General features: G+C 22.1%; 1 long non-coding RNA gene across 1 annotated transcript; it reads right to left on the reverse strand.

Moving 5' to 3' along the window:
* Positions 1 to 6,983: 6,983 nt before the first annotated feature.
* LOC145835046 (uncharacterized) lies at positions 6,984 to 16,957 on the reverse strand. The gene is made up of 5 exons (XR_014369812.1): positions 16,858 to 16,957; positions 16,680 to 16,750; positions 13,616 to 13,773; positions 10,102 to 10,174; positions 6,984 to 7,126 (listed from the first exon to the last, which is right to left on the reverse strand). It is a non-coding gene; the product is annotated as an uncharacterized LOC145835046 (long non-coding RNA).
* Between the last annotated feature and the right edge of the window lie 8,840 nt (positions 16,958 to 25,797).

Consider the following 25,797-nt stretch of genomic DNA (forward strand, 5'->3'; position numbering starts at 1 on the left):
CTACTAAAAAAGTTAGTATATATATAAGTCAATAAAAAATTGATCTACCAACAAGTTTGCTGTACAAACCTAATAAAGTAATCTTGATGACTAACAAATTTAAACTGACTCAGTTTAAAGTAACTGCTACTGATTTGCACAAGAACTTTCACAAAGTAAAATTATTTTTCGTCAAACAAAGTTAAATATTAGACACTGAATGACGAAGCTTAGTTAGCATGACAAATGTTAGTTTAAACAAAAAGAATAATAAAATGAAACAACTTAGGGTGGTGTGGGTGGGATAAGCAATCCTCCATTACCCTCTAAAAGTATCTTCAACACGAAGGAACAACTTTAAATCAAGATTTCAAGATTGTTATAAACAGTAATTAACGACATACATTTATTGTATGATTTTAATTTTGTGTGTCTTAGTATAAAAGCAACCCATGGGTGACTATCAGGTGTTCACGTTTGGTCAACGTGAATACTTGATCTAAGTGAAAAGTGAACTTCATTTTATATATTTTGAAAATGATACTGTTTATTTTTAATAGATTATTACGTCACTGAGGTGTTTAAACTTCAAGTTAGCTTCAAGTTTTAAATATTGTGTGAAAAATCAAATTTTCTTAAACTTTATGGTATACACTTTTATTTGGGTTCAAGGTGCGATGTTCTTACTAGCACTTAAAAAGTTTAAAATCTCCGTTAATAAGTTTACGATTGTATCTACAGACTATTTATGACATTTTTTAATTGTAGCTTTTATTACTAAGAGTAGTTTACTTTATTATATTAGGAACTTTGGATGTAGTTTATTAAGTCATAATGTGTTAAACTACTTTTGTTATCTAAAGTAATTTAACAAGAACAACAGTTTTAAGTTTGTACAACATTAATTAATCAATATTTTATTTGCAAAACTCAGTTTCACCCTTTAAGGGATCCTTCAGTTACAATTTGAATCTGAAAAATAAAAGTAAATAAAACATGGAAGATACTAAAAAGTAAAACTAAACAAGTGAATTAGAATTTGTAACTTATGATGTTTAGAAAGTTTCGAGTCTTAACATTTATATTTTATGTACTAGAATTACTTAATAAATTGAAAACTTTAATTTAGGTATTGAACATAAAACTACTAAGTTAAAAAATACAATCAGCTTGAAGTAAGTAAATAAACTAAATGACTTACATATTACCTTTAGTAAAGTGATTTGAATTGAATATACAAGTTGTCTGGAGCTAAATCATACTAATTTAAGTTGTTGTAGAAAGTAAACTATAATTTATTAAAAGTAAGGTCAGAACTATTGAACTAGCTACTAATTGTCTCTTGTATGCAAGCAACTTTTTTAAGAACTGGTTTTTAAAAAACCTATAAGGTAACAAAAGTTTTGAAAACTAGACTTGAAAAACTTCTAAATGACTTCTAAATTTTAGCAAAAAATCTCAAGTAGTAATATAAGCCATTTTAAAAAGTCTTAACACTTCAACAAAACATTTGTTTTAAGTCAGCTGTTATATATATATTTTTTGGGCGTATCAAAATACACTTCAACAAACATCTTAAGGAATCAAAGTAGTAATAATTACTAATAATGATTTTTGTAGATAGTAATTTAAAACGTATAGGCAGAGAAGGTTTAACACCGAAATTCAAATACACAACAAATTTTTAAAAATAACAGCAGTTTTTATTGACATTTAATACCGATTTTCATTCGTTAGAGCCAAGTTTGCTTAAAACATTTTCTTATTAAAGCTTACAAATTTTATGACCTTAAATAAAAACAGTTCACAATAATAAATACAAAAACTAGGAAACAGCTGCTTTACCAACAAGTTAGCTTTATAAAACTAGTAAAGTTGTCGTAATAGCTGACGATAGGGCAGTGCATTTGTACCAAGAACTACTCAATTTAAAAGTTTTTACGACTTACATACAGTCCAACTTTAGCAAAGTTTTTTTCTAACTAAGGTAAACGTTTGACACTAAATGACGTATCTTAGATGACACAACAAATATTAGTTGAAAAATAAAATATATTAAAGACAAGTGAATACTAAGTTACTGTAAAGTCTCTTCAACACAAACAAATAATTTTAAATAGAGCATTCAAGATCATCACGGATTTGAAGATATCAAGTTATGCTGATTCTTTTATTTAAATTTTTTGTTGCAGAGTAAAAATGTAACCAGTTCAAAATTCATCTAGATGACTATTAGGAAATCACGTTACGTCAACGTGGATACAGACTTGCATCAGAAACTTAACTTTATTTGATTTAAACTGAAAAATTGATTGTTTATTGTTAATGCATAGACAGTTGAACCCTAAGATATTTATGATTGATAAGGTTTGCTTCAACGTTTTGTATAAATCCTGTCTTCTCTGAGACACAACAGTTTTAATTTTCTTTGAATGGTAAATACTAAGTTTCGAAGTAAAGTTTATTGAAAATATGTCTAAAATTACTTTGAAAATCGTCTGCTATATACTATCACAATTAACCTTTTTCATAAACTTGTCTTATAACTTATTAAAAATACTATAAGGTAACAACAACAAGAAGAAAAATTAGATATAATGCATTTCTAATTGACCAAGATAATAAACAATGAACTTAACCGCAAGATCAACAACAACAGCATCAGAGACAATCCTACGACCGGTTTCGTCCTTATTAGGACTCATCAGGCAGTAATAGTCGCGAGATACCGCTATTATGATCTTAAACAAGCGGGCTTAAGTACTAAGTACTGAAGCGACTGTTTGTGGGTAAAATTGAAAAAATGACACAGCTAAATCATTCACAGCCCAACGTCTAGACATTGTCAGCTTGTTGTGAGATTATAGTCTGCACTCGTTTGATCAGTTTTAGTCAGTATTTATTTCGGCCATCATCAACGAACTTGAGATGTTTTATGCCATCGATAATAAACAATGAACTTTACCGCAAGATCAACAACAGCATCCGAGACAATCCTACGACTGGTTTCGTCCTTATTAGGACTCAACTGTTGTTGTTGATCTTGCGGTGAAGTTCATTGTTTATAATTGACCAAGAGTAAGTTTTAAGTTCATATATACATATTAAATTTACATAGTATAAAAAAACAACCAAACATATGAAACTTATAAAAATAAAGTTTCTATTGACTTAAACAATTTAAAGTTCTTTTATTACAGTTGATAATTAAAATGGTATTTCTAGGGTATAGGAAACTAAACTCCAACAAACATTTTTAAGGAAAAAAAGAAAAAATCTAAATGAAAAATTTGCTTAATTGTTAGTAAGTTTAACAGTAACAGAAAAATCTAACTATGAAGATTAGAAGTAATAGTATAAATTGTAAAATTTTCAGAAGACTTAACTTAACTTTATACTGATTAACATTTGTTAGAGACAAGTTTTCGTAAGATATGTTTTACATATCAGCTATCAAAATTTATGACGTTTAATAAGAACACTCACAATAACTACTAAAAAAGTTAGTATATATATAAGTCAATAAAAAATTGATCTACCAACAAGTTTGCTGTACAAACCTAATAAAGTAATCTTGATGACTAACAAATTTAAACTGACTCAGTTTAAAGTAACTGCTACTGATTTGCACAAGAACTTTCACAAAGTAAAATTATTTTTCGTCAAACAAAGTTAAATATTAGACACTGAATGACGAAGCTTAGTTAGCATGACAAATGTTAGTTTAAACAAAAAGAATAATAAAATGAAACAACTTAGGGTGGTGTGGGTGGGATAAGCAATCCTCCATTACCCTCTAAAAGTATCTTCAACACGAAGGAACAACTTTAAATCAAGATTTCAAGATTGTTATAAACAGTAATTAACGACATACATTTATTGTATGATTTTAATTTTGTGTGTCTTAGTATAAAAGCAACCCATGGGTGACTATCAGGTGTTCACGTTTGGTCAACGTGAATACTTGATCTAAGTGAAAAGTGAACTTCATTTTATATATTTTGAAAATGATACTGTTTATTTTTAATAGATTATTACGTCACTGAGGTGTTTAAACTTCAAGTTAGCTCAAGAAGACTTTGTAACTTTTCTTTAAACTTCCTTTTTTTTTTAAAGGTAGTTTACCCTCTGTTAAGGGTAGTTAAATTTTATTATATTAGTTAATTCGAAGTAAAAGTTGTACCTGTTTATTTAAATGTTTAGTTGCAGCCATAGAAAGTTGTCTAAAAGTTCTTTCGTCATTAGAATATTTCACAACTACAAATTGTGTTCTAATCATTTTTACTATTTTGGAAAAATCTATTTAGTTATCTACAAAAACTATTGAAAAGGGTAGATTAAAAAATTTTTAGTTAACAAAAAATAAAATATACTGCAAAATAAATTGTTGTCTCAAACTTTTATATAAACCATTTTTTGATGTTGTGTGAAAAATTTTGTATAAAAATCCTTTATTAATACAGTTAAAGCGTTTGTTATATTTAAAATGAATAAAAAATTTTATAAGAAATGTGTAATAACTTTCTCAAAAAAATAGTTCAGCTAAATATCGTCTGTACAATTTAAGTTTTAGGTACAATGGTACTGCTTTTTTTATTCTGGCTGCAAAAAATCTTACCATTTGTTCTAGTTTGTATGATTCAACAAGTAGTTTTTTATATAAAGTTTTTTTTATATTGTTTTATGTAGCCATTAATACGATAACAAAACTGTTTTTTATTATACTAGTAGAATTTATTAGCTTTATATATTCAAAAAGTATTTAATATTAAATACAATGTAAATTAACTGAATTTCGGTTTCTTTAGAATTAGTTCAATAGCCTTATGTTTTGTTTTTAACTATTATTTCTTTTTACTGACTCTTAAAATATTTTTCAAATTTTATTTATAACTGAGGAGCCCTACAGGTAGAAACATTATTTTGTAATTAGAATCTAAAATAAAGAGTTCACAACTATTACTTTTGTTTATCACTTGGTTTGGAAAAATAAAGTTATAGTTTATTGCACGACAAAAATAAACGATAAAAATACTTGATCCCAGGATCTGATGCACTAAAAACCTTTCACTTATCGAGTCGCACACCATGGATACCTTCTAACGTCTTGTCCAAGAAAGTTTAATAAGTTGGTTGACTTTTGGGAAAATGGTATTATAAATGCAAAGTACAAATTAATTATTTAATATGCAAGTGTACGGACTCTGTATAATACATAACATTTACAAATTAAAAAAAAAAAATTTAAAGATCTAGCGCCGAAGGCATACTTTACATAGTAAACATTGTATTTTATGTTTAGGCATACTTTTTATAGTACTCTATATATAAACTATATGCATTATCAGTTTGATAGAGTTAAAAATGTTAAGAACTTGCTTTTAAGTTTATAACATATACTGTCCTGGACAAGACATTAAACTGTGTCCTTGTGTAAACCAATAGTTTTGAGCATTTCTTTTTCGTTCAATGTGCAATATAATAATATATGAGGCTTAAAGATAATTTTATCTTTATGTATAAAAGTTAATATAATTTTCTTGAATCTTAAATAAACTTAAGAGAACTTTATGATACAAAACTTAGAAAAAAGTCAAGAGCTCAGTTTCTTTTAGTATTATAAGAGTATACTAAGAAAAAAAATCTGTCATTTAAAGTTATATATAAGCTAAAAATTGTGATTAGAATTAGCAAACAACGAATATTGCTACAAGATACCTATAAAATGTTACCATACTAATTTGACATTGAAAATTTAAATGTGATAACTTTTAATTATTTAAACCTTAGCTTAGATTAATATCTGAATACTTTACCATTTTATGTAGTAACTTTTGTTTTTTAAGCCTTATGACAAACATTACGAAGAAGCATCTTTAAGTGATATTATTAAGGGTCAAATATAATCTACTTGGTTAGCAATTTAGACTTTATAATAACCTTATTTTGATAATAAAATACGGTAGCAACTAAGTACAAGGTAGCTATTTTACCTAGAATTTTATAATTTATACAAAAAACCTGGTACTTTGTGCAAAAGTTATAAAAAATAAGAATTTTGAGAAAATTTTATATGCATAAATTTAGGGTTTATTAAGTTTGTACTAACTATTAGTATAGAACACAATTTAAGTAGAACTAAATTGTACATTTAGTAGTTTTTAACTGTTAAAGGTATTATTGTTACCTTATTTTATAGTTTATACTAAAAAAAAACATGAAAACTTTTAATTTAAAAAAACTGGAAAAAAAGTTTCTTAAAAACCAGTTGTCTCTCTACAAGTAAACAGTATGTTTTATCAACTATTATTCGGTACATTTATCTTGTAATGCGACATTTCAAATAAAGGATTATGACGATTTATACTCCGCGGTTTAAAACAAGTAGTCATCTATTTGGTTCTTACAATGACACTTAAAATTTAAAACAGGAGGTTAAACTTTGTTAAGTTTTTTTTTTAATTTAAAGCATATGTTTACCTAATATTTTTTTTTACTAAATATGTTTTAACAATAGTTTGGGTGTTTCAACTAAGTGACTTTATAACTTTTATTTGTTGACATTTAAGTTATCAAAAAAAAACTAGCTTAAATTTCATAAAAAAAGAGTTTAAATTTGTTCGTAGAGATTACTTAAACAATTTTAACCGCTGATATATGTTTTATTTTCTTATAAAATTTTAAGTATAAGCTTCTGAGTATAATATTAATATAACTTCAGATATCATTATTTGGTAACCATAAGGTCTTGGCTGAGCAACGATGGAACTTTATCTTCTTACAAAATACATAACCTATATTATTTTAATTAATGTCGTATCATTTTTAGTAATTTATGCTGCAGGAATTAAATTTAAAAATCTATAAACATATATTTAAATAGTAGTACAACATTTAAAAATGAAGATCATATATCAAAGACACTAAGTGATAATTAAATGTTATTTACAAATACAAATCTTGATTTGTACTTAGAAAACAGAACTGTATATCAAAAACTTTAAACTCTTTGTCACAGATACATATGAAAAAAAAGAAAAAGGACGTTTTAAAGAAAAGAACCAATTCATATTAAAAAAACATCTTTCAAAAATGTTGTACGATTGCATTGGAATAAATTTTTCGTTGACTGGAACTGGTTTAATTCCTGTTATAAAAAATATTATTATAAACTAGATCAACACTGGTAACTCTAATACTAAACAATACACTTAAATTATGAAAACTAATTACAATATATGAGTTTTAAGCCTAAAAACTACTAAAATTTTACAACTTTTAGTATTCGAATTAGGAAAATAAGTATAATACAGCAAATTATAAAAAAAAAAAATTTATAATAAAAAAGTTCCATAAATGACTTTTTAATAAGAAAGAAAAAATTAAATTTTATTTGAAATACCTAGCCATTTAGTATAAATATTTAAGAAGATTTATTTATTAGTTGAGTTACAAAGAAGCGACAATAAAGTGAATTAACAAAATAATAATTTAATTGCAATTGTAAAATTATTAAAATAAACTGATAAAACAAAATGATTCAATTTGTGTTTGAACATTAGGATGTGTTTTACAAAACTATTTGATGTTGTAACACCATAAATTGTGATTCATATTTTATTAATGATTTGGATTTTTTGGATTCAATTCAAATCAAACATTGAAAAAACCTAAAAAACTTAAACATTTGTTGGTGATAAACAAACTATATCTTTTAAGTTAAAATTATTGCTAAAATTTTTTACAAAGAACTTGAGTACATATTATATAAAAAAAAACAGAATTAATAAAAAATTACGGAAATTCGTATAAATTTATAGAGGACAAGAGTTTAAACAAATAAGTATATATTAAAACTTTATTTGTGCTACAAAAACAACAATAAAAGCATTAAACTTTGCAAAAATTTATACAAATGCAGTAGTATAGTTTTTATTTAAAATTATTCCTAAAAGTTATTAACACAACAAAAACTAATTTATTTATTCAAATAAATCTTTTTAATATTTAACTTTTATAACAAAATTTTACTTATGTTATGTTTTATCCAAGTTATAATGTAAAATAATTTTTAAAATAAATATTAGAAATAAAACTATGTGAGTAAACTCATTAACTTTTTATGTAAACAATTATTTTTAACCTCAATGGTAAATTTTTGATTTGAAAAAAAAACTAATATTTATTTTAAAGGTTTTTACGTTTTTTATAAACACTTGTCACGCATATTAACTGAATTAATCAAAAAACTTTTATTTTTTGAAATATTGCGTAAAACTAAGATTAAAAAGATTTTATGTTTAATTAGTCAAAATATATCAGGAAAATACATTTTAATTATTGATAAGTTATATTTTGCTTAAAATATCTTTACCTATAAATTTAACATAAAATCAAGAAATGGACTGTGGTTCTAGTTAATTTTATTAGTAAACTATATCGACAGTATTAAAAAAATTAAAAAGACTTAGTGAAAAAAAAAATTATAATAACAAATTATTAAAGGCTTTGTATGAATCAACTTTAAGTATACGTGAAATATAATTAAATAATAAACTATTTATTCAATTTTCATCCAAAATTACTTGAAATTTTTATATCTGCTATATACCTTATTTATAACTACTAATAAATATATCATAATGAAAAACAGGATTAAAATTTTAAATAATTTATTTATCAAGGTATTTCAAAGTGCTTACTTTTATCTTCAGATTTTCTTTGATAGTATTTTAAACTTGTTTAACTTAAAACATTAGGATTATGTTATATTTTTTCTAACATTTAAACATTTCACTTAATGCTTTGAAGTTTACTTAAGTTTAAAATATGCTTAGTTAGTATTTTTAAAAACAGCTTTCTCATATATTTAGATTTGAATATTTTTTTACAGTTAATTAAATTATAAACTAATGTTATACATTTCAATCTAAACACAGTTATTTTCTTTCTGATATTAAACTAACTAAACTATGTAAATTAATGTTGTATAACTCATGAATAAGTATTATTTTGATTGGCATATATATATTACACCCATTATGTCAATAATTTCGTAAGTAACAAAAAAAAATGAATTTTGATTACAATGTACACATTACATAAAATAACTAACCATTTGTACACTAAATTGTAAAAAAAACTGAAAAATAATTATAAATTTAAATGTGGCTCCAAGAAAATAAAACATATGTTTTGCTTAAAAATTATAGAAAATAGCTAAACAGATTCTTATGGTTTGAATATATTTATTAGGTCAATACATATGGATTACTTAACAAAGATTTATTTTATGTACGAAAAATAGGTCAAGGATTATTCAATAAAAAAATAATTAGTATAATATTATTTTCTGTACGAAAAAAAGGTCAATGATTATTTAATAAAAGTTTAATTAGTAAAACATTGTCTAAATTATATTGGTCATCAAAAGTTTAGAGGTTAATTAATATGTTTTAATTGAATATATGTCAGCTGTTTTTACATTTAATAAATACAAAAATAAATCATAAGTTTGTGTAACTTTGTTATAATAAAAAAAGTTAAACAACTAGTGAATAAAATTATACTACCTTTATTTATCAAAACTATTCATTTAGTTTTTAAAACATTCAAAACCAATCAAAATTAATGACATTTACAAACTTTGACTATACTCAATAAAAAAATTAACATTTAATTGGTAAAAAGATACATGCCATTATGCGTCAAATAGATACATTTTGGTTACTTTTATGCATTTTAAAGTAAATTAACCCTGAATAAACTTTTTATTATTTTGGTATGGCGTGCAAAGAATTTATAAATGTTCAAATATTTTCAAAATCTTTAAAAATATAAGTATTTTTTTTGTATTTATTAAAAAAATATCATTGTAACAAAATTTTTATACAAAAATAGGTCATTTTAAATGCTAAGCAACTATTTGTATAAATACTTTTAAGTTCATTAATAAACTTTAAACAGTCAATGTTTTACAACTTCCGAAGTATAAACTTTGTTATTAAAAAAAATCAAACATTAATTTGATGTTCAAGATAATCACGTAAACTAAGATTTAATTTATAAACTAAAAAATAAAAAGCAACTTAAAATTATTCTATATAAAAAATCAAACCATACCTATTTGAAACGGTAAAAATCAAAGTTTCTCTTTCTTTAGGGATGTGAATTCGTAAACTCAAATAAACTTGATCTGTAAAAAAATATAATTTCTAAAACTTCATAAGATACTTTATTACTAAACTAATACTAAAGCAAACTTTAGATACAAAAAAGATTTTCTCTTTAATTGAAAGTTATATCTAACGGTAAAAAATAACTTTCGAGATATTTTTCACTAATAATTCAATTTGAATAACTAATTTTTAGTAACATTACTTTACGGTTAAACAATTTTCTAAATACATATTTGTTTAAACTTCATAAAAAAAAGTTTAAATTTGAAGGACCAAGTTATTTTGAGTTTAAACTTGGACATTTAAAAACTATTCCTTTTCAATATAGTTGTTATAATCTTTAAGTAATCAATAACACTATTTTATTTAAAAATAGTTAAACAGAACTTATAGAGTTAACAGTTACTTGATATAAAAATGTTTATAAATTTATTATAATCGTAAAATAGTTCTAACCACGTTTTAAATGTTAAAATCTAAAGTAAATCTAAAATAGTTTCATTAAACTTAGGGTTAAACATATTTAACTTATGTTTCTTTTCGAAAGAATAACAATCTTGTAAAAAAATCCAAAACCGTTAGTAAATTTACCGCTAAAACAACAACCTAATTAAATATTTAAAAGGAAAACATTTTCTGAATGTAACAGTCTTAAATATCTTTGTCGAAATCGATTTTTAATAACGACAGTAAAATTGATTTAAATTAAGATACAAATTTTGCATGTTGACAATATATTTACCATAACATTAAAAATATAGAGAAAAAAGAACACTTATATTACATTTTCATACTTTTTCTCCCAATTTAAACATTTGTATATAAAACATTGTACTTGTTATAAAACAAAAAATATACAAAGTTTTGTAGATTTTCAACTTTGAGACATTTACTAATGTCACTACTTTTATCAAAATTATGTTAGAATACTTAAGACATATAAAAAAATGAAAACATCTAACTTATAAGCTATTATGCATTTCTTAAGGCGAAACACTTAAAATTACTCTTTATAGAAAACATAAATGTAAAAAAAAATATTAATAGATATTTTAAAACTTTCGTATGAAAACTAGATAGAGTCCTAATGGTATTTAATTAAAAAAAAACAAATTGACTATTTTGTAATCATTATAATCAATTATATAAAAAGTGTTAAGTAAATAGGTCAGGTAAGTTGAAAGAAAATCTTACTTTCTAATCTTACTTAATCTCTTTGACAAGTCGGCTAAAAGTAACAGATTATCGTTTCATAATCTCTAGCTTCCTAACAAACTAGTAGTAAGTAAAAAGCTTAATTGAACAAACTTGACATAAAAACAAATTTTTAATTCTATTTTATCCCCTTTTTCCTATTTGACCCAGTTTTTCAATTACAATTTTCCATGTGACAAATTTTTCTAATCCACTATAAAGCGAGCGTCTAAGAAACTTAAAGCTTAATTACGTCATAGTACAGACGTACAATTATTTTCTCACAAAGCACTTTTGAGAATTAACATGAAAGTATTATAAATGGGAACACATAAATGCTAAAATATTTCAAATTTTATTATGTACTTTAAAAAGTATCATACAACTTTGTTAACTTTAAATTTTAAACTAATTGAAATAGCACAAATTTATAATGCTAGTATGTTTTTGTTTAAAATAGTGTTAAATAAAAACTTAAAAAACAGCTTTTTTTATTAGATAACTATACATACAAAATACTTTATGCTGTAAAAATTAAGTTTAACATAGAAATGTATAAACCAAAATGAATTGATAAGTCAGAATATTCACTAAAAAAAATATAAGTTGTAATTCATAATGACAAAAATATTTAACCCTAAAGTTTTTATATCTCAACACTTGAAGTCTATTCTTTAACAATATCTTGAGTGAAAATTAAATATTGTTGTATACTAAACGTTTCTCCTTATGATTTTGAATATTTCCAAACTTCAACTTTTATTGTTTTGATAAAAATAAATGTTTAAACATACTCAGCTGAGGTAATACTTTTTATAATCAAAAGAAAAAACAAATAAAGTTTAATCTTTAGGCTCTATAGATATATAATTTTTTTTCTATTGTTTATATTATAGTTCTAATTCAGTTTTAAGGACTATACTCTTGTAATTTTGAGTATTAAATATTAACTTTCAACTAATCAAAAGTATTGGAATTAAAAATAACTTAAATGTTTATTCTTAATCTTTTTTTTCAACAAACTTAGGTGAAGCTGTTTTAATAGTATTAGTTAATTAGCAACTAATGTAATTTAATAGTTAAATCTTAATACAGACTATTTGTAAAATTAATATTTATATAGTAAATTTAATTTAATATTAAATAACACAGGTCCTTAAAAGTGAAGCTCTCTAGTATTTTATTGTCTAACTCTTGAAAAAAAAAGTTTATTATATAATTATATATTTACAAATAATATAGTAATTGTATAGTAAAAAACTCTTTTTCATACAAAAAAAAATTTAAGAACTATTTAAATTAAGCAACTTAAGTTTTTTAAATATCATATCAAGTTTAGACTTAGATTTAAAATGTACAACATATACTATTCAAATTTATAAGGTACCAAGTGATAAGATAAAAATTAAAAATAAGAAAACGATTTATTTTCTCACCCTGTATAATACTTTTGAAAAATTCACATAAACATATTAAATTAAAATATTAGTTTTACAAGGTGTTACAATTTAAGCCTATAAAAATTTTTAATACAAAGTTTGAAAGATTTTTATAAAATACCATACATTTCAACAACTTTGTAAATTTACATACTATAAAATATCAAATATCTTTAAAAATCTAATAGCATATTTGTATAAGCAAATAAGCGCTATATCTTATTGCCAAAAACAAAATTAACTTTTTTTGGATGATTCAAATTCTATTCCAATTTAATAAAAGAAATCTAATAAAATAAAAACTACATACTCAAGTATGCATAAGGTTATATATATTGATTTATAGTATTTTATAAAATTTGTATTGATTTATTGAGTTAGATACAGAGGTTTTAAGTTCAGTAGAGTTTACTTCTTCAATGAAGAGATAAATTTAAAATAAAAAGACAATTTGGAAAAAATGAAGTTTTTGTTTGTTTTTATGAAGTGATTCAACTTTTATTTGAAAAGAATAAGTTTTTTTGATACTTAAATTGTCTGTTTTTTTAAAATGATGTTAATTTTCATATGTTATGCTATGTAACAATAAGTATAATTTTTAAAACTGATCTTTTTTATATATAATTCACATACTGTAGTACAATGTACTTTAAAAAAATAATAACGTCAGCTTTAGTAAACAGAATTATAGTATTATTACCAGAAATAAATACTTAGATCTATAAAATAATAAAACTGTTATATACTCTACTTTTCAACTATCTATTGGAAAATATGAGTTTTTTAAAACTTAAAAAAATATTAATAAAACCAGTAATTATAAACCTTCGTTGAACATGACAATGATTGGTGGCGTCTTATGATGTAACAATATAGAAAGAATTATTACATCTCAAGAATGGTTGATTGATATTGATGACGTCAGTCCCCGTATGACGTCATAATGTGTCTTCGGACGACTTGAAATTCATTCAATTTTTTACCTGAAAAGAGGTAAAAATAATGAGTAGTGCAAACAAATTATTTCAATACAAAACTGATAGTTTTAGATTAATACAGTTTGTAATATGATAAAAATAAAACTTTTTTGGTGTTTTGTGTGAAATGGTTTATGGTTACAAAATTAACTAAAACTGAAAAAAAATTCAAATTTGTGAGCAAACAATCACAAAAGTTTCAATTAGAATAACATTTGTACTTGTATACTTTAGAAGAGTCAAATCTATGTTTTACGACTAAAATGCAAATATGCAAACTTTTGGATGATAAGAAATTTCATTTAATTAAAATTAAAAAAAAGAAGTTTATTGTTGAAATTAGAAAAGTTTAATTTCATAATAATTTCATTTTGCATGTGTTGTTAAAAAACAAAATATTCTAATAAAACATGAAGTCAGCTACATTAAATAGTTAAAAAGTGTTCTGCTTTAAAACTAATCTTTCAGACAAATAAACTAATATGTTTTACACCCTACCAATGCATGTTTATGAAAATTAATCCTTACAGATCTGTTTTAATTTATCATTAAGTAATGACTTGTTTTTAGAATATAACATAATGTTTTAGTTTCATACAAACAATAAAAATATTGTGATTCATTTTATGTGAGTTTGTAAAAAAATACTCAGTTAGTAATACTAAAAAAAGTTGTAGTTTGAAGAATGTTTAACTTAAATTAATACATAAACAATTTTTTTAACACGTATAAATTTTTATACTATTATGATTGATTTAATATTTTTATGAAAACAATTTTAATAAAAACTAATTTCACAAACTTAAAACAGGAAAAATTTTACAATTTCAAAGTTACACCAAAAAATAAAAATTGGAATTTTGTTTGACGTACTTGAATATCAAATTAATTTGTTGTCATACAGTTTTTATTGTTTGCTTTTAAAATTGCGATTACAAAAATGTTTTTGTACATTTTTTTTTTGTTTTTACTCAAATTTTATAGATTAGAATATTTAAAGTTAAAACGAGTTGCTCAATAACTAATAACAAATGAAAAATGGCTTTTGAAAAAGTTTTGTAAATATAATACTTAAAACTAATTGAGTTCAATTAAAATAGTTGGTATGAGCTATTTTTAAATACTTAATTAAAGGTGTGTATACTTGTCTTTTAGTTAATTGATTGCTTACTTAAAAGTGGTAATAAATAAAACTAAATAGTAATACTTTATACGTTAAAACTACGGACTGTAACTTTTTATAACCTTTTAAATCATTTTAAACACAGATTTTATTTCTAAAAGTAGTTGACATAATTTAACAAATTTATGATAAATTAAGGTTTTAATGAAAAACTGTAAAAAATACTTTAATATTTTTTAAATTTGAGCAGTCAATAAGTTTTATAAATAACTTAAAACTTGACTTTAAATATTTTAAAACCATTTTATGATCGTTAATGTTTAGTAGTTGGCAATCGATTTTAAATAATATTGAAAACTTGTAAATTATTGTCAAAAATTTGACATAAATTTTTGTTGTCATTTGTTGTCAAAGTATTTGTTGAACTAAAAAAGTTATATAAATTGAGTTTTTGATTTCTGTAAAATTGTTTAACATTTTAAAAGCTGTAGCCAATCATTCAGTTTGGGTTAAATGTATTTTAAGATATTTACAAATTTTAACATAAGGTTTCTTTTATATCATTTTCAACACCCTATTTGTAAATAAATTGTAAGAATAAATGCTAGGTCAAATTATCATTAGCAACTTATTTATATGTGTACATATGTATTGACATAGTAGAAAGTTAATTTTATAAAAAAAATCAATATATCATAGTAGTTTTAAAATATTCACATATTTTTGGTCAGTTACATAAAAAAGTTTATATTTTTACAAAAAAAAATGTAATTTTTGTGTATTCATGTGTATACCACTAATCTTTTAACTTGATAGAATTATTTAAAAAGCAAATAGTAAATTAAAAGAGCAAAGCTTAAAAGTTTCTTTATTTTTAAAAGATTAAATTTACAAATAGGACCTAATCCAAGTTTTACAGATGTTTAAAAAGTAAATTTGGTAAAAATAATTACAAAATTTACAATTATAATTTAAAAGTTTACCGTAAACCACATTTGACTCAAAGCGAAATGTCATATTTACTTAAAGAAATTAGAAAATGTTGTTAAAAAATAAAAACTTACATGTTTTTGAGACAGTTTAGATTAAGTTAAAAGATTAATAAAGCTTTTGAATATACGAAAGTATTAAGTTTAAAAAAATGTTTTTCTAATGAATAACTAGCAACATTAAATATATTAGCAGTTAAATCTTTAAATATGATACAGAATTACTGTAAAAAAAAACTATATTCAAATTTAATTCCTGGCAAAGTATTTATTATGGCTAAAATAAAATTTATTAGAATAAATTTATGCTTTCATCAAAGAGTTTTTGGACTGTTTATGTTTTTATTCGGTAGATACTGCATTAATTGCAGACTTGAATTAAACTTAATAAATTTTACTGTGAATAGATTTCAGTGGTTTATTGGCTAATATGAACTTTTTTTTGGCCAACGAACTTTTTCTGAGGTTTTCTATCAAAGAACAAAAAATATTGCTGTGTTTTTTATATTTAAAATATTGTAAACTGTACTAAAGTAAAATATATATTTTTTTTTTGATTTAATAATACAAATGTTTGTAAATGAAAGCTAATAAAATGTAAAGTATTGTATAAAACTTTTAAGTATTACAAAATAATTTAGCTAATAATTAAAGATAAACTAACTTTTAAAATTAATTCACGTTGTAACGACACTTTACTCTTTTAAAATATATTTTATAACATAATTTGTTTATCTAAACTAAAACATAGATTGAGTGCAGTAATTACTCTATTTTACTTGTTCATTTTAAAAACCAACCTTATAGAACTTCTTAAATTTTGTTGCAAAGTTTCTGACTTCATTTCGTTAACATATTGAAGTTCAAAGACCTACAATGAAAATTATTCAAACAAACAAAACTTTTAAGGCATTAGGCAAAAACCAATACTGAGGTTAAAATAAATAAATTTAAGTTAAATGTTTTGAAAATACGTACAACTTTTTGTTTCCAAAACAGATACTACCAACTACACAAAAAGTACTAAAATATTTTTGGTTAGTTTCATAATATCTTTCCAAGGATTTAATTTTATGCTTTTGATTTTGGCACGCGTAGAAACCAATAATTCCTTGATTCAAGTGAACTGTTATAGTGTAAAAATTGTTTTAAATTAAAAGTTAAGAAAAAACAAACTTTACATCCTAAGTACATAACATTAAAAAAAAATTAATGCTTTAAAAGTATAAAGAAAGTATTGATATTGTGATTATTATAAAAACAGACCTTTTTATTTAAAATATTTAGAAGGTAAAATTCTTAATATTTTTATCTTTTTTTACATATTTTCATACTTTTGTTTATACAAAACACTTGGTATAAAAAACTTATACATAAACTTTGTATACTTAGAAAATACACATTTAAATGTTTATTTTGTAAACAAAGAATCAAGATTGCAGATATACTGCAATTAAACAATGTATTTTTTAAGTTTAATGTGTACAAGTAAATTTATGGTTTTAATTTTTGTATTTTAGGTGGTCATCCTACGTAAATGAACTTTTTGGTTGTCTGTAGATGTAATAAAAATATCCAATAAAACCATGTTTCAGTTTTTGTGTTAAAAAAACAAAAACTGTATTAACAGGTTTAATGTGTTTAAATATTCCGTTTATTTTGACGTTTAAAATAGATACTAGTTGTTACAGTTAATTAAATACTGAACCTATATAGCTTTATTGGTCTACTTACAACAAATATATTACACACTTTAATAAGGCATTTCACATTGCTTAAAGTTACTATAGTTTTAATTATATTGCTAAAATGTTATTAAAAGTATAAAAATCACCGACTATTGTATTGTTTTTATAAAGAAAACTATTTATAAGTGCCTACTTAATAACACATTAACCTTTTACTTAAAACAACACATCAAAATAACTTATTAATTTTAACATTATCGATTAGAATTCTTATATAATTATTGTTTGTTTTGAACTTCCTATTTAAAGTGTTTAATTTAATACTATAAAAGCTACAACAAAGCAAAAACAATATCAAGTTAGAATAACAGTATTGTAAAAAACAAAACAACACTTTTGCAATTTTACACTTTATTATTTTATAGCAATATCAAGTTTAAATTTGCAGAAAATTAAAATATTCCTACGAATATTAAATTACAATAGTATTTTTAAAAGTCGTTACTAAAGTTTCTTGAATAATTTGATACCGAAAATATTTTTTAAAAAGTACTATTTAGGTTTCGACTTTTTCATTAAAAGTTTTATTTGCTTCAGTTTTCTAATTTTTAAAGATTCATAATCAAAAATCTCAACTACAAAAAAATTAACCAGAAAATTTTTAAAACGTTTACATCGTTTTTTAAGTATAAGTAAAGTACTAATTTAAACATATTGAAATGATTATCTTATAAGTACTTATTGATATACTTGACTTGAGGTTAAAAATTCAAAATATTTACAAATACTCAGAAGTATTTGAACAAATAAATAAACAGATTAAATCCTTTTTGAATGAAATATTTGCATAATAATGACTCACTAAAACCTTGACTTAATAACAATCGATATTTCAAATTGATCATTTTTAGTATTAGTATCTGAAGAAGTTTTGAAAACTTTTATATTTTTACACTTCAAAAAGTATATTAGATTATAAAAATTAGTAAACAAAATTGTCTTTTTTTTAAAGTCTTAAAAAAGTCTGTAATTATTCTACAATAAGTAAGTTGATTGTTAATTAATGTGATGTTAAAAAACTTTTGTTTAAATCTTTATAGTTAACTTATTTTTACATTCCTATTATTCTTAGAAAAAAACAATACGATTTGTTGATGTCAACTTACAAAACTTATTTTACTACCGTTTTAAAGAAAAACTCATGGTAAAAACACTATGAAATTTCAAAGTTTTAAATAGCAGTTTTCAAAAATTGCTAGTTTGTTTTCTAACATTCATGACAATTGTATACAGTAAACTTACAAACCTAAAAACTAAATATTTGTTTTATTTCAAATCAAAAAGTTGAACTTGCGGTCGAAACTAATTATTTACATTAGAAATTATTTAAAATTTCTCATTAGTGTTTGTTTTCATCAAATAATAAAACTTTAGTTTGACCTAGTTAAACTATTTGTAAATTCTCAATAAGTTACTGTTATTTTAAGATTAGGTGATAATTGATAAAAGATTTATCATAATAAAAAAAACGTGGGAATAAGTTAGTAACAATACATCGAATTTAACAAAAACAAACTTTTGTAAGCTTTTGAATGTTATTGTAATATTTCTTATTTACTTGATTTTTAATGAAAACTAAACCGAAAACTTAAGTACAAATTATCATTCATTTCATTTTAAAATATAAACTCATCTTTCTTTATTAAAATAAAACTATCAGGTAAGTTAAGTAACTTATTAAAATAAATATATATGTTTTGAAAACTATTTATTTAAAGACTCAATCGTTATGAGATTATGTTAATTTATCATATTCAAAAGTGTTGTTGGGAAAACTTTCAACTTTTCACCAAATTTAAGAAAAAAAAAATTATTTAAAAAAAACAAAGTATAAGATACTTTTAATACTTAAAAATGTAAAAAGTTTTTATTTACTTTTTTATGTATCAAAAAGTACTGTAACTTAATTATAAATCTTTTAATTTTGATGTCTATTTTTAGTATCTATTCAAAACCAGCATTTTTTTTCAACAACTTTATATACTTTTAATACATTTAATGTTGTAGACATTTAACAACTATTTTAGGCGCCAAAAATTTGTCAATAAAACTTTACTCCTAATAATGCTAATAAATGCCACAAAATTTCCGATATAAATTACATGCCTCGTAAATTTTAATACACTTCCTAAGTTGTACTTAAAATTTTAAAACTATAATAGACTTAAAACTTTTTTTTGTCTAGTACTTTGACTATATTATAAATAATATCATAAACAAAAATAACTTGAAATCGTTAATTAAGTAAATACTATTAAAGTTTTCTTTAAAAACTTGATAAATAATTTTTGTTTTTAAATCAATAAAAAGAATTGAACCATAGCGTAAATCAAAATAATTATAATTATGCTAAGGCGAAAACTATTTTAAATTAATAAATAACTAAAATAAAACAATGGGTAAGTTTATTATAAATCATAAGCTTTATACATAACATAAACGCACAATACTTTATTTTGTAAATTTGTATGTGTAATGTAATATTTTTATTGACCAAAAACACTCTAAATTGGAAAAAATTTTTCATAATGTATCTAAATGTTTAGCTTCTATGTATCACATTATATCACAAAACATCTAATACGTACAAAATATATTAAATGACATATCCTATTTGCACTTTTTAAGTTTTGAACCTATTGGAAATAAAATACTTTTCTGAAAAAACTGAATAATAAGAATTTCGTAAAAGTAGACGACAAAAGTATTTTCAGTCTCATTTATATTTAAGATTTACTTGTAGTTTTATTAAATATAAAATACTGTATTATAAATTTATTTATGCAGTCTTACTGTTCACCCTAAAAATTAATAAAAAATATTAAATTCATAATCAAACAAACCTTTGTGTTTCTTTTCTTGATTAAAGAATTAAAATTTTCTATCTGTAGCTTTTCATTATCTTCCAAAACTTCAGGATATCTGTAAAAAAATAATCATCTAGTTATAAAATATGAATTATTTGTGAAGAACTTTTATTTGAATAAGTTAAATAATCTAGTATAATAATATTAAAATAAAAACTTTATTTAATCATTTCGTGTACAAATAATCTGTTCTAGTATTGAAACGTTTTAAATTAGATTTGACTTTATTGATATAAAAATTTATTGCAATCCAGTAACACTAAATACAGTCATTTAAGTTTAATTTAAGTATATTATAAAAACTTGTATATAAAAGTAAGCAAATACAAGCTTTCAAAAATTAAACAAGTTTGTAAAACCAGTTAAAAGCTTTTCAATGGAATCTTATTTGAAGAAGCAAATATATTAAAAAAAAAAGTAAATTGAAACCATAGTTCGTATAAATACATAAAATACAAATTTTATAGATGACAGAAAATAAAATAAGATTGTAAGTTTTATAAAACGAATACAGCACTTGAATAGCTTTAAGCTTTTATAATACTTATAAGTCATAAATGATACTTATAAGACAATAAGTTTGATATATAGAACATTTATCGAATATAAAATTTTGTGCACATGGTATATAGGACATTAAAAAGTTTAAAAGCATGTGGTTGATGTATTTATACTAAGTAGTACTAGATCCGTTTTACAAGTAGTAATAAAAAATTATTTGTTGTATATACTAATACTTAAACCAATTTTTTTATTTTACTTATCCATATTTGAAAAAAAAGAGTAGTTTTATTGTAGTTTATAAAAACATTTATACTTTTTAACGGTGATTTTTTAATTAAAAAAGTCAAGTTATTTTTCACTGTGTTTAAAATGAATGTATAAAAATGTTCAAAACAAACACTTAAAATTTAGTAAGCAATTATTGATAATACTAATTGAGAGCTTTTACAATAACCAGCCGAAATTCCAGTAATTATTCCTAAACGAAAATTGGAAAACTACTTACAACTCTTATGATTTCAAATTATTACCCTCAAGTACAACAAATAAAATTATTTTGTCTGATCTAATAACTAATTATCAACACTTAAGTACATTTGCGATACACATATCAATTTTGAAGTGGTTTTTTTCATGCATTTATAGGAAATTTTAAGTATTCTGTCGCTACAAATTTTATGGAATTTTTCCAAACTTTTCTTTCGGTCAAACTTGAACAAAAAGGATTAAATTATTCAGTTTGGGATTAAAATAATGTGACAAAATTTCATTTTATTGTCAAGTTTAAACTTTTAAAAGCAATTGTTTGATTTAATGGATTATAAATTGTAAAAAGTTAACAAGTGCCAAAATTATTTTTATCTTTAGAATACAAAAACTTACGCCTTAGTAAAAAATATTTGACTGGATTAAATAGTTTTGTTTGGGATTACAACATTTTTTAAAGAACTTTGTTTTTTATGTTAAACTTGACAAAGTTAAAGTGTAAGATGTTTTAATTTGACCTTTAAATGTGAAGTTTTAAAATGTAATATTATAGTGAATGTTCAACTTTAAAGTTCAAAAATTTTAACAGAAAACTATTGCAAAATAAAAAAAACTATCATATAAATTAAATAGTCAAACAAAGATTATTGTTATAAAAAAAAATTAAAATAATTAAGTTTCAAGACTAGAAAAATTCCAAAAATATACTTTATTTCAAAGCTAGATCTATTTGATACCTTTGAAATGCTAAAATAATAATAAAAAAGCTAGTACTTATTCTAATTTAAATAAATTTGTATACAATAAACATATAAGTTCTCTTATTTTTAAAAACTAAAGATAAATACTTGTTTAAATAACTTAATTGGCTCAACTAAAATGCCATGAAGACCTTTTAAAAGACAAATTATTTTATTTTTGTTGATAAGAACACCACTTGAATTAGTTTTGTAAACACAATTAAATTTAAGGGCTTACTTAAACACTTGAGTATAAATAAATCTAATAACTCTGCCTGAACAGATTTAAATTGAAGATATTTCAACAAATACTGTAAGCATTTTAAAATAAAAGTACAAAAAGACCAATTTTTTTCCCAAAAGTAAACAATTTACTTTTGTACTAATTCCTAAACTCAGAAAAGCAATGAAAATAGCAGAATTTATTTTGTTGTAAATAGTTTATGAAACATTTTGATACTTTACTTGAAGTTTTAAGTAAAGAAATTAAATAACAGCTAAACAACTATTTTTAAACAATTCTTAGAAGTATTTAATAATATTTATTAAATAAAAGAAAATTTTAGATGTATAAGCGTTCATTTTCCCTTTATATTAAATTAAATATTATAAAGAACAAAAGAAACTTTTATTTGTTCTACACAAATTGAGTCTTTAAATATATTTAATTTAATTAAAATCACATTATAATTTTCAGAACTATTGTTGTCATCTACAAATACTTTTGTCACTAAAACGATAAGCTCAATTTAATTTAAAAAATTATTTTTAAAACAAATGTATTCTTTCTATGGAATTTACCTTTTTTATTTTAGATCTCATATGAAATTTTAATCTAAAACAAAGAATTTATTTATATAGTACAGCATAAGATTTTGCAAAACGTCAGTAATTTAATTTTCCTTTTAATATTTAATTTAATCAAACAAAGAAATTATTGTTTTTATCACAAGACCCAATTTAATCAATTTATACCGTTATAAAATTTATGTTTTATTAAATTATTTGTTCATTTTTTTCAGAACCTGAGAATTTTTAAGTAAATTAAAACTATGAATTATTTATACTTTTTTTAAACGTTATTGTACAGCTAAGAATAAACAAAATTACAGTTTCTAATAATAAACTTTTTATAATTTTTATTTGATTTTGTAAAAGTTTTATAAAATTGCTAAATTGAATTACAAAACAATTATAAAGTTTTTTTTAATTTAAAACCTAAAACTTTATATAGTTTATATTTTCAAGACTTTTATTAGTAAACTAAGTTTCGGTCAAAGACCTCGTCAGTACTTATAAATCTCATTCAAACAGGATATCCTAAAACTTTATAAATACAACATAATACAAACATTACGGTTAAAAGTAATTAATATTTGTTTAAAAAATAAACTAAAAAATGTTAGTTTATCACAGTTCACCAAGTAATACAAACAAATAAGAAGAACTATATAAAAACAGTAAACATCTCTTTTGAAAATGTCACTCAAAATAATCTTATTACTTTGTTTATTAAACTCTATTGAACTGCAAATACTTGTTTTGAAAAAAAACACAAAGCTTGTTGCTTTTTGCCTAAGTTTAACATTTGACTTTAAAAGTTATGTTTTTTATAAACTTCCAAAAACCTCTTTTCAAAGGAAAAAAAAAGTTATAAAAAAAAAACTTTATGTAAACATATTTTATTTTCGAGTTAAACTTATTTATTAAGTTTATTATAAACTAAATAAAGTACTTTAATAAATTGTGAATTACAAAAAGTGCTTATTTCAAAAAAACTTAACTGTTTTTTAAAATGCATGTCCTTACCTTTATTTATTGAAACCAACATTATAACTTCGGCGCCGTAAAAAATGTAAAAAATTCAATTATTTACTTAAAAATTCGAAAGTAAATAAAAGTTTTATATTAATATTGAACATTCATTTAAAGATGAAATTATATTCAAATAATGTGAAGTAAATATGGTTTTATTGTGTTAATAAAGTCAATCATACTTATATTAAATGATCTTTCAACTTTTGACCATTTGAAACTAAAAGGTTAACATTTTACATTTGAACTTAATAAATTAATCCAATATGGATAAAATTGGTATCATATTAAGTTGTAGCACTATATATCTAAGTGACATTTTAATCTTTTCAAAATATATCAAACTTTTTTTTTCTGTATTTTTAAATTAACATTTAATTGTGACAAACTGACCTAACCTAAATCTTTTTAAAAATAAATTCAGCTGTTTTAAAAATAAAAATAAGCCATAATTAAGTATATTATAAACGAATTTTATTTGAGATACTTATCAATTTTTAATGGTTGCAAGTTTTAAGATATACCAGTGGTTTAAGAAATTTAAAAACATAATATCTGTATAAAAGCTTTTTTTAAGATTAAGTGTAAAACGTAAAATAAAAAAACCGAACTATAAAAATTAAGAGTGTGAGAAATTATACGAATATTCTTATTAAAATCAACAAGATTAAAAATAAGTCCTCTTTTTAAAATATTAAATTTATGTTACTGGTTTAAAGATTAATTTGTAACACAAATTTGAACTTAACTCAATAATATTTGCATGAGAACTTTAATGCATTTTGAAATAAATAAAAATGTGAAACTAGTTACAAGATAAAATTTAGACAAATCTCATCAGTTACGCTTTAAAAATCAAAATTTATCAAACTTCAGATTAAGAACACAATAAACTTCTTAAAATATTAACTTTATAGTTTAAATAAAATATAACCCTTTGAACTTATAGTCGTTAAACTTCAAATTGGAATTTAAACTTTTAAAAAACCATTATACTAAACTTGTCAAAAAAAAGAAATTTAATTAAAAAGTAAAACTAAATACTTTTCAAAAAGTAGTTTGCATGTTTTTATTTAGCTAAAAGTTATAAGGAAAAAAAAAAAGCTTTAAGTTTTATAATTAATTTTGATAAATTCAATTAAACATATTTGTGAATGAATTAAATAATGAAACACAATAATTGTGTTCAATTTGAAATAGTTGGTCAGTTAAAACTTATTTTTGTAAAAAAAACCTACTTATAGTTGAAAAACGTTTACAGTACAAATAATTTTATCTAAATATTGTTTATTGTAAAATCACAAACTTAGCAAACACATACACAATTTTTATTGACTTTACCTTACAGATTAAATTAAACTTATCAAAAAAATATTAAAACATGTTTTTAATTGCTAATACATTAGGTTCAATAGATGTTTTATAAATGAGTTATTTTGAAGCTTTGATCAAATTTGAATTTTATCTTTCTTTCAACAATACTAAAAAGTTAAAGAGTTTTGTTTGTTTTTATAAGGATTATCCAGTTATTCGCTGATTTTTAATTCAATTCATTTTTATAACATAAAATATTTTCACGTCTAAAAAAATAAAAAATTCAAAATCAACTTATACGTAAGTACAATGTTTTACTTATAACAAAATTTCAAATTTAATAAATTTGTCTGACATGGTTTAAGTAAAACTTGTATTTATTCATTTAAAAGTCATTTGTTAAATAATATATTGATTTTTAATTCATGACACTAAATTATCAAA

The sequence above is a fragment of the Thalia democratica genome, chromosome 4, assembly GCF_965202585.1.
Source record: "Thalia democratica chromosome 4, ktThaDemo2.hap1.1, whole genome shotgun sequence".
Lineage (NCBI taxonomy): Eukaryota > Metazoa > Chordata > Thaliacea > Salpida > Salpidae > Thalia > Thalia democratica.